The 9533-nt window shown below is 35.3% G+C and overlaps 1 protein-coding gene across 2 annotated transcripts in view; it reads right to left on the bottom strand.

The window, feature by feature from the left end:
- Positions 1-9533, bottom strand: part of MFSD8 (major facilitator superfamily domain containing 8) — a 64194-nt gene that overhangs the window by 20722 nt on the left and 33939 nt on the right. The gene's annotated exons all lie outside the window — the stretch shown is intronic.

Here is a 9533-nt window from a genome sequence, read left to right as displayed (position 1 = left end):
CTGCCCCAGGCATAGGCGGAAGTGAGCTCTTTTGGGGGCTTATCTGGAGCTTGTGCCTTCCCCAGGGAAGGGGTGAAGCCCCACCCAGGTGGAATTCCTCCATCAAGGAATTCAGACACCAGGGCTTAGGAATTTGAAGCCATTAAAACCAGCCTACAACCTCTCCTCTGTCTCCACTACACCCCCAGCAGGGAGAGTCTGCGAAAGTTAAAGGTACTGCATCATCTTATGCTGGTGGGACTTGCAGTCAGACCAGTGCCACATACTGGGCAGGACAAGAAAAACAGTGTCCAGAGACTTCACAGGAAAGTCTTTCAACCTGCTGGGTCTCACCCTCAGGGAAAACCGACACAGTTGACTCTTTCCTCCTGATAAGAGGCCAGTTTGGTCTAGGAAAATCTGGCTGGGTGCCAGATTTTCTAAGTATCTAAGTAGACCCTCCTAAGTGTGTGTGGGGGAAAGGCACCACCCAAGCAGGGCAAGAAACAAGAAAACAAGAACTGAAAAATTCTCCTCTGTTAAACAAAACTTAAGCTAAAGGTCCAGATAAAGCTGAACGGAATGTCAAAGAACAGACAGACAACAAATTCATCCAGCAAGAAAACCCTAGATAAAAGAAGTGAAAGCAATCTCCAGAATAAACTAATTAAGGTAATTAAATGCCTAGACACCAGCAAAAAATAACAAATCACACTAGGAAAATTGAAGATATGGCCCAGTCAAAGGAACAAACCAACAATTCAAATGACATACAGGAGCTGAAACAATTAATTCAGAATGTACGAACAGACATGGAAAACCTCATCAAAAACCAAATCGATGAACTGAGGGAGGATATAAAGAAGGCAAGGAAAGAACAAAAAGAAGAAACTGAAAGTCTGAAAACAAATCGCAGAACTTATGGGAATAAAAGACACAGTAGAAGAGATGAAAAAAACAATGGAAACCTACAATGGTAGATTTCGAGAGACAGAACGTAGGATTTCTGAACTGGAGGACAGAACATCTGAAATCCGACAAGAAACAGAAACTATAGGGAAAAAAATGGAAAAATATGAGCAGGGACTCAGGGAATTGAAAGACAATATGAAGTGCACAAATATACGTGCTGTGGGTGTCCCAGAAGGAGAAGAGAAGGGAAAAGGAGGAGAAAAACTAATGGAGGAAATTATCACTGAAAATTTCCCAACTCTTATGAAAGACTTAAAATTACATATCCAAGAAGTGCAATGTACCACAAAGAAAACAGATCCAAATAGACATACTCCAAGACATTTAATAATCAGAACGTCAGATGTCAAAGAGAAAGAGAGGATCTTGAAAGCAGCAAGAGAAAAGCAATCCATCACATACAAGGGAAGCCCAATAAGACTATGCGCAGATCTCTCAGCAGAAACCTGGAGGTGAGAAGACAGTGGGATAATATATTTAAATTATTAAAAGAAAAAAACTGCCAACCAAGAATTCTATATCCAGCAAAATTGTCCTTCAAAAATGAGGGAGAAATTAAAACATTTTCAGACAAAAAAATCACTGAGAGAATTTGTGACCAAGAGACCAGCTCTGCAAGAAATACTAAAGGGAACACTAGAGACAGATACGAAGACAGAAGAGAGAGGTGTGGAGAAGAGTGTAGAAAGGAAGACTATGAGTAAAGGTGAAAAGAAGGAAAATCAGATATGACATATGAAATCCAGAAGGCAAAATAGTAGAAGAAAGTACTACCCATGCAGTAATAACACTGAATGTTAATGGATTAAACTCTCCAATCAAAAGACATAGTCTGGCAGAATGGATTAAAAAACAGGACCCATCTATATGCTGTCTCTACTCAAAGGACACGAGGCCAAGGACACAAATGGACATTTACACACCAATGTTTAGAGCAGCATTATTAATAATTACCAAGAGATGGAAACAACCAAAATGTCCATCAACAGACAGTTGGCTAAACAAACTGTGACATTTACATAAGATGGAATATTATGCAGCTGTAAGACAGAATAAAGTTATGAAGTATGTAACAACATGAATGGACCTTAAGGACATTATGCTGAGTGTGATTACCCAGAAACAAAAGGAAAAATACTGTATGGTCTCACTGATATGAACTGACATTAGTGAATATTTCCTTGGTAACAGAGACCATCAGGAGATAGAAATAGGGTAAGATATTGGGTAATTGGAGCTGAAGGGATACAGATTGTGCCACAGGACTGAATATAAAAACTCAGAAATGGACAGCACAATATTACCTAACTGTAATACAATTATGTTAAAACACTGAACAAAGCTGCATATGAGAATGATAGAGGGAGGAGGGCTGGGACATAAATGAAATCACAAAGAAAGATAGATGATAAAGATTGAGATGGTGTAATCTAAGAATGCCTAGAGTGTATAATGATAGTGACTAAATGTAAAAATTAAAAAAATGCTTTTGCATGAAGAACAAAAGAATGTCATTACTGCAGTGTGCTGAAAATAGATGGTACTTAATATTTTAAAATTTCAACTAATGTGTGAGACTAAAGCAAAAAATGTTTATTTGGTACAAATCTATATTTTGACTAGTGAATCTCCTAATATAACTTATGTAGATAGTCGATTGAACACCTTAAGTACATGGAACTTCGTATAGGACATGAGATTTTGTTGGTTTGTCTAGGTGATGTCCTGATGAATCCCAGAGTGATTTGATCAGTGAGTGGAAAAGTATTTGCAAAGTCCCCTTCGTGGAATGGTGAGAATGGGGGAAAACTCAACTTCCCCAAGTTGAATTCTTGATATTCTCACAAGCAGTGGGGACAACCAAAGCTATAGGCTGAGCCCCCAGTCTTGGGGTTTGTTCATACGAAACTTAACCCCACAGCGGATAGGTCAAGCCTACTTAAAATTAAGCCTTAGAGTCACACCCAAGAGAACCTCTTTTGTTGCTCAGATGTGGCCTCTCTCTCCAGCCAACACAGCAAGCATACTCACCACCCTCCCCCTGTCTACGTGGGACATGACTCCCAGGGGTGTGGCTCTTCCTGGCAGTGTGGGACAGAAATCCCAGAATGAGCTGAGATTCAGCATCAAGGGATTGAGAAAAACTCTAGAATGAGCTGAGACCCAGCATCAAGGGATTGAGAAAACCTTCTCGACCAAAAGGGGGAAGAGTGAAATGAGACCAAGTGTCAATGCTGAGAGATTCCAAACAGAGTCGAGAGGTTATCCTGGAGGTTATTCTTATGCATTAAGTAGATATCACCTTGTTATCCAAGATGTAATGGAGAGGCTGGAGGGAACTGCCTCAAAATGTAGAGCTGTGTTCCAGTAGCCATGTTTCTTGATGATGATTGTATAATGATATAGCTTTCACAATGTGACTGTGTGATTGTGAAAACCTTGTGTCTGATGCTCCTTTTATCTACCTTGTCAACAGATGAGAGGAATATATGGAATAAAAATAAATAATAGGGGGAACAAATGTTAAAATAGATTTAGTTTGAAATGCTAGTGATCAATGAAAGGGATCAGTAAGGGGTCTGTAAAATTTTTTTTTCTGTTTGTTATATTTTTCTGTTGTGTTTTTATTTCTTTTTCTGAATTGATGCTAATGTTCTGAGAAATGATCATGATGATGAATATGCAACTATGTGATGATATTGTGAATTGCTGAGTGTATGTGTTAGGAATGTTTGTTTTCTTGTAATTTTTTTAATTAATAAAATTTTTTTTTTTAAATTAAGGCAACAAGGAAAAAATCTATATATTCAGATAGCAATGTTGTTAAAGAAAGTATTAAACACTAACTTAGATACCATTTAATCAGCTGTCAAAACTATGAATGTTCTCAAAATATCAAATTGAAAGTTATTACAAATACTTGCATTGCTATAGTAATGACCTATGTTAATGAAATACTTTTCCGATTTCAGGAAAATATGAATATATAAATATTTTTACAATTAACATATGGAAATCTTAACAACTTAAAATGGATATCTTACCTTATCCACAGGTATATTGAAAAAAAAGTCTAAGTAATCGTTATAAAGCCTGTTTGTAGAATGTTTCACAAACCAATGTAAAATTAAAGGAAGAAAAAATATATATAAATATAGATATCAGAGTTACTTGAATTCTAAATATTAAACAGTATCTTAAATACCATTTGATTAACTATCAAAACTGTACTTTTGGTTTTTTGTGGGGTTTTTTTGGTGGTGCACACAGGTCCAGGAATTGAACCCAGGTCTCCCGCATTAGTTGCATAGTTATAATGAATCTATGCTCCATTGTTTGGGTTGCACTTGTATCAAATACTTAACTATCTATAGAGGAAAGAAAAACAAGTGGTAGAAAAATACATTCATGTTATTTTATAAAGCCCAAATGTATATTCTTTACAATCCTCATATGTACTTTAAGGAGAATTTTTAAATTAAATTTTCTATTTATTAAACCATCAAAGGATAGTTTGATGATCTGAATTCATCAGCTTAATTTAAATAGACACCCCATTGGAGGCAAAAGAAGTACAGTTAAACAGGTTGGGAGATTTTAAAAAATTGTTTTAGAGTGCAAGTATTACCAATTTCAAGGCAGTCAAAAATAAGTTTGTGTATTCCCAGTATCAGAAGACTCACAAATAGAGGAATTTCATTTAAAAGGTTTTTATCATTACATCAACTTCTTACTCTGAAAATTGATAGTAAAAAGGAAACATTTAAGCATTCACCCTTCCACAGATGAGTAAAAAAAATAAGGACAAAAATAAATAAATAAATAAATAAATAAATAATGGGGTGGATAAGGGGTTTTAAAAAATGGGTAGATTGCAATACTTATGGTCAGTGAGAGGGAGGGGTAAGGGGTATGGTACATATGTTTTTCTTTTTTTTTATTTCTCTTTCTGGAGTAATGCAAATGTTCTAAAATGATCATGGTGATGAATACATAATTATGTGATAATATTCTTGTATACTTCTGATGAGCTGCACGGTGCGTGAAGATATCTCAATAAAAATATTTTTTTAAAAAAAGAATTTACCCTCACATTCTAGGAAGAACTGTAGTTCACCTCCAAGAGGCAACTCTTTATAGAAGAATGCCAGTTCATAAATATGTAAGAACTGACAGAATCAGAAAAATCACAACTTGCTACACCCAATGGAACAACAGATTCAAGGACAGTCATCAATAGATGCTAAAACCATAAAGTGAAGTTTGCTATTTGCATGATGCTAAAGTATCTCCCCTCAGCTTTCCATGCTTATTGCAAAGGGGAACACAGCCTTACACTGGAGAGGTATGTACATCACCACCTTATCCAGGTGACCTAATTCAGCATCAGTAGTAATGGTGTCAACATGACTTCATATGCCTTCTGCAAAAGGATATATACAGCAAAACCTAGAAAGTGTTCTTGCCAACAATGTTTAACCTGACTCTGATAAAATATAGAGACCTAATTCCAGGTTAGAGAAAATACAGGGAATAGAGGAACAGGTTAAAGAATACCGTGAAGCAACAATCAGAGAAAATGTGGGACACTCTAAAGACAACCAAAAAGTTAATGTCAAGAAAATACTTTTCTAGATTAAAAGAAACCAAAGAGATAAAAGAAACAAATGCAAAGAATAAACCCAAATAAGATCTGAGTTTTTAAAAAACCAACCAACTGGGACTAAGGTAAATCAGAACACAGAATACAGGGCAAAAGATGATAGTATATGTACTCTAGAGCTTCACTTACTGTATGAGACCAAAGGCAGAGAGGTTTATTATGTCTAGACCCTAAATTTTCTGAAACACACAATCTAGTCAACCTATCTGGATAGTTCATTAAAACAACCCAAACACATGGAGCCCAGAATGGGAACAAGGCCTTGTAATTCTGCACTGCTTCATGTAATGTCTGGAGACATCCCAGAAAATGGTAGGCTGATGATGAAAAAGTATTGGTAGAGGCCCTTGTGGGATGGGAGAAAAAATATGGAAATATTAAATTTGCCCATATGGGAAACCCCTGGTACTCTCTCAGACATTAGGGACTACCAAGAAAGTAGGATAAGCCCTTAATATTGCCTATCCCAGGCAATATTTAGAACATACTTATACTAAAAAACTATTCATTGATTACTGAAATTCAAATTTAACTGGGTGGGGTCTACTTGGACAAATTTATTCAAATTTAAGTGAGCATCTTGTATTTCATCTGGCAATCCAAAGAAAGCTTCATCCCAGACCAACTGAAACTGAAGCTGCAATTAACAAGGTCCCCCAGCGATTCTTAAGCATGTTTAAATTTAAGATTTATATTGTTATCCCCTCTCAACTTTTGAAAGATTTTGCTTCTTACATATCTCACCTTTGTTAGTACCTCAAACTCTACCATTCTTTACTTGCTCATTCCTTTTACTTGCTTGTTCCTTTAAGTTAACATCTATTTCTCACCTTTAAGAAAAGTAGTCTTTACCCACTACTGGTACTTCCTTACCACTCATTCCGTTTTCTTTTAACTTTCCATTTTGAAGCTTTTCAAATGTATCTTCATATACCCCTCTCTCAGATTCAACAGTTATCAATGACTTATCTGCCCATTTTTCTTTCTTTCTGCAGCTGCAAAATTTTAAAATTAAATCTCTTATATAAATCTTTTCTTATATAAACCATTTGAAATCCTTTAAAATGTATCTCTAAATAATGACATTTTCTTACATAACCACAATAACATTATCACACTTAACAAATGAACAATTCCCTAATGTCACCTGAAACCTAGTCCATATTCAAATTTCCCACCATCTCAAAAATGCCTTTCCACAGTGTTATTTGAATTAATATTAAAATATCCATTCAGCACATTTCTCTTTTATAATTGATAACAGTCCCCTTTTCCCCACTTTATTTCATGTCCTTAAATAAACTAGATCACTAGTACTGCAGAGTGAGCCTTAGTTCTTCATGGTACCACTTAACTTTTCCCCCTATTCTGCATATATGTTGAAAACTAAAAATTAGATCTAAAGGTTTGAGTAGATTAAGGATCAGTGTTTGGGGCATGGATACTTCCCACATGGTCCTGTGTATTTCCTATTGCATCATATAAAAGGACCATATAACGTCTGGCTCACCACTTTAAATCATGTTCAGTTTGATCAAGGGGTTCAGGTATTGGCAAGCCGATCCGTCCGTTATAAAGTTTTCTATCAACCTTTCACTAAATTATTTCCCATCCAATGATAATAGGTAGACTAGTTCCATTATTTCATTAGAAATTATAAAATGATTTTCTAATGATTGTTTTTGCAGTTGTTAGCTGGAATACTATAAAAAAAATAATTTTCAGAGCGCACGGGTGGTTCAGTGGTAGAATGCTTGCCTTCCACGTGGGAGACCTGGGTTCGATTCCCAGATTATGCACCAAAAAAAAAAAAAAAAAGGATTTTACCACTTCGACTCTTTGGTTACCCTGTCATATAACTCATATAGGAAAGGCAGCAAAAAAATGCTTGATAATTCCCCTTTGTCTAAATTGATTTTCAGAACAATAAGTACCCTAGCAACAACCAATGGCAACCAAAAAGGTTTTTAAAATTTGTTTTTGTTTGTTCTTTTTTTAAGAGCATATTTTCTGACTCAGATTATATGTTCAAAGTATTTCCATCAGTTGTAGTCATTCCTCTTTTTAATATTCAAATAGTCCCATCCTTGGCTAGTGACAACCTCTGCAACCGCTTTCTATTCTTTCAACACAACTTCATTTTAGTTTAATGTCTTTCTTGGATTATGACATAGCATATACCAAGATCATCTTTGTATATTACTGCCTCAGAACTGAAATAAGCCATTTCTCCAAGGTGCTGTGCTTCAGTAGGAAATCACTACAATGTGTATTAGTGTTATTGTTGTTACTAGTTTTCAATGCTTCTAAAATTTTTCAATGGTCAGAGCTGGGAAACATGTTTTTAAAAAGATAAAAATCATAAACATGTACTTATTTTCATTTCGAATTTAACATTATAGAGTTTAAGTTTTCATTTTATATTTGATTCTTTTCTCTTATACTAGATAGGTTCCCAATCTATTAACATAATGACTTATTTCTTTTACCCTGATAAATAATAAATAAATAAATATTTCCAAAATAACAATATCAACATTACACTAAACACAAGAATACTAAATGAAGTTTTAAATTCCTTTGTTACTCATTTTTATCATTAGAACATAAGCCACTAAGGATGTACAGTCCAAATAACTGTCATTTTAAATATGTGGTTTCATTCTTCATACCCATTCTAATCTAAACCTCATCCAGTTGGCACTGAGTCACATTATTCAGTGCTGTCCAAGTCACTGATGGCCTCTTCACCATATCCATTAGCCTTTCAACAGCCTCATTTTTTTAGACCTGCCTATATCATCTAACCTGCCAGTGTATTTATTCCTAGAGCCTGGCTTTAGCACTGTAACATGACTCTGGTTCTCCTATATCCTGGTAATTGTAGTCCAGTATACCTCTCTAGCTCTATTTTTTCTTTTACCTCTTACCTGCAGGTATTGCCAACAAATACTTTTTAAAAAAAATTCTAAAATATGAATTACCATCTATTTTTAATACCCTGCAGTATTGACATTCCTTTTTTCTTCCTCATGCAAAAACATTTTTAAATTTGTACATTTCGTTATTATTGTTACACACTCTAGGCATTCCTAGATTATACCATCTCAGTCTTTATTGCCTATCTTTCCTTCTGATTTCATTTATGCCCCCAGGCCTCCTCTCTCTATCCCAACCAATACTTTTTGTCTTTAGCACTCTGACCTAGAAAACTTCACTGAGTAACTCCCTAATTTTTATCTCTAGTTCTGATCTTTACTGTAAAAATTACAAATGCCTCTGGGATTTTTGGTTACCTTTGTGCAGTAATATAGTCAGCTTAAGCCAAACAGAAATCACCTTTTCTTTTAAGGCAGGCTCCCTTCCTAAATTCTTGTTATTTACCATTCTTCCAATTATCTAAAACCAGAACCTGGTAGACATGTTCGACGACTCCAATCCTTAATATCTCCTATCTCATCTGTCAAGAATCTTGATTTTTCCTTTCAAAAGCACCTTATATCCCTTCTCCTTCCTCAGTTCTGCCCTAATTGAGGCCATTATACATGAACATTAGTCTTCAATTCAATCTTTCCATCGTCATGCCTTTCCTCTGTTCAAAAACTGTCTATAGCACCTCACCACTCTGCCCTCCACCCCACTATGTTACATTTAGCACTACCTTCACTATTTTTTGAGAGGAGGACTAAATAAAATGGCTTCGAAGGTGCTTAGTAAAATAATACTGATTTCCACAACTATATAACCTTCTGAAAGACAAGAATTGAGTTGCATTATTTTGTTTGGGGGGATCCTCTCCTAAGGGTGGCTGTAATTAGTACATAAGTAAGGATTTATTTGGTAAAATATATTTATTTATCAAATTGGGTACTTATTTATGAGTCAGAGAAAGATTTAAAGAATAAAAATGTTCATTAGC

The sequence above is a fragment of the Tamandua tetradactyla genome, chromosome 22 (genome assembly GCF_023851605.1).
Source record: "Tamandua tetradactyla isolate mTamTet1 chromosome 22, mTamTet1.pri, whole genome shotgun sequence".
Lineage (NCBI taxonomy): Eukaryota > Metazoa > Chordata > Mammalia > Pilosa > Myrmecophagidae > Tamandua > Tamandua tetradactyla.
This window is presented reverse-complemented; position numbering and strand designations above follow the sequence as displayed.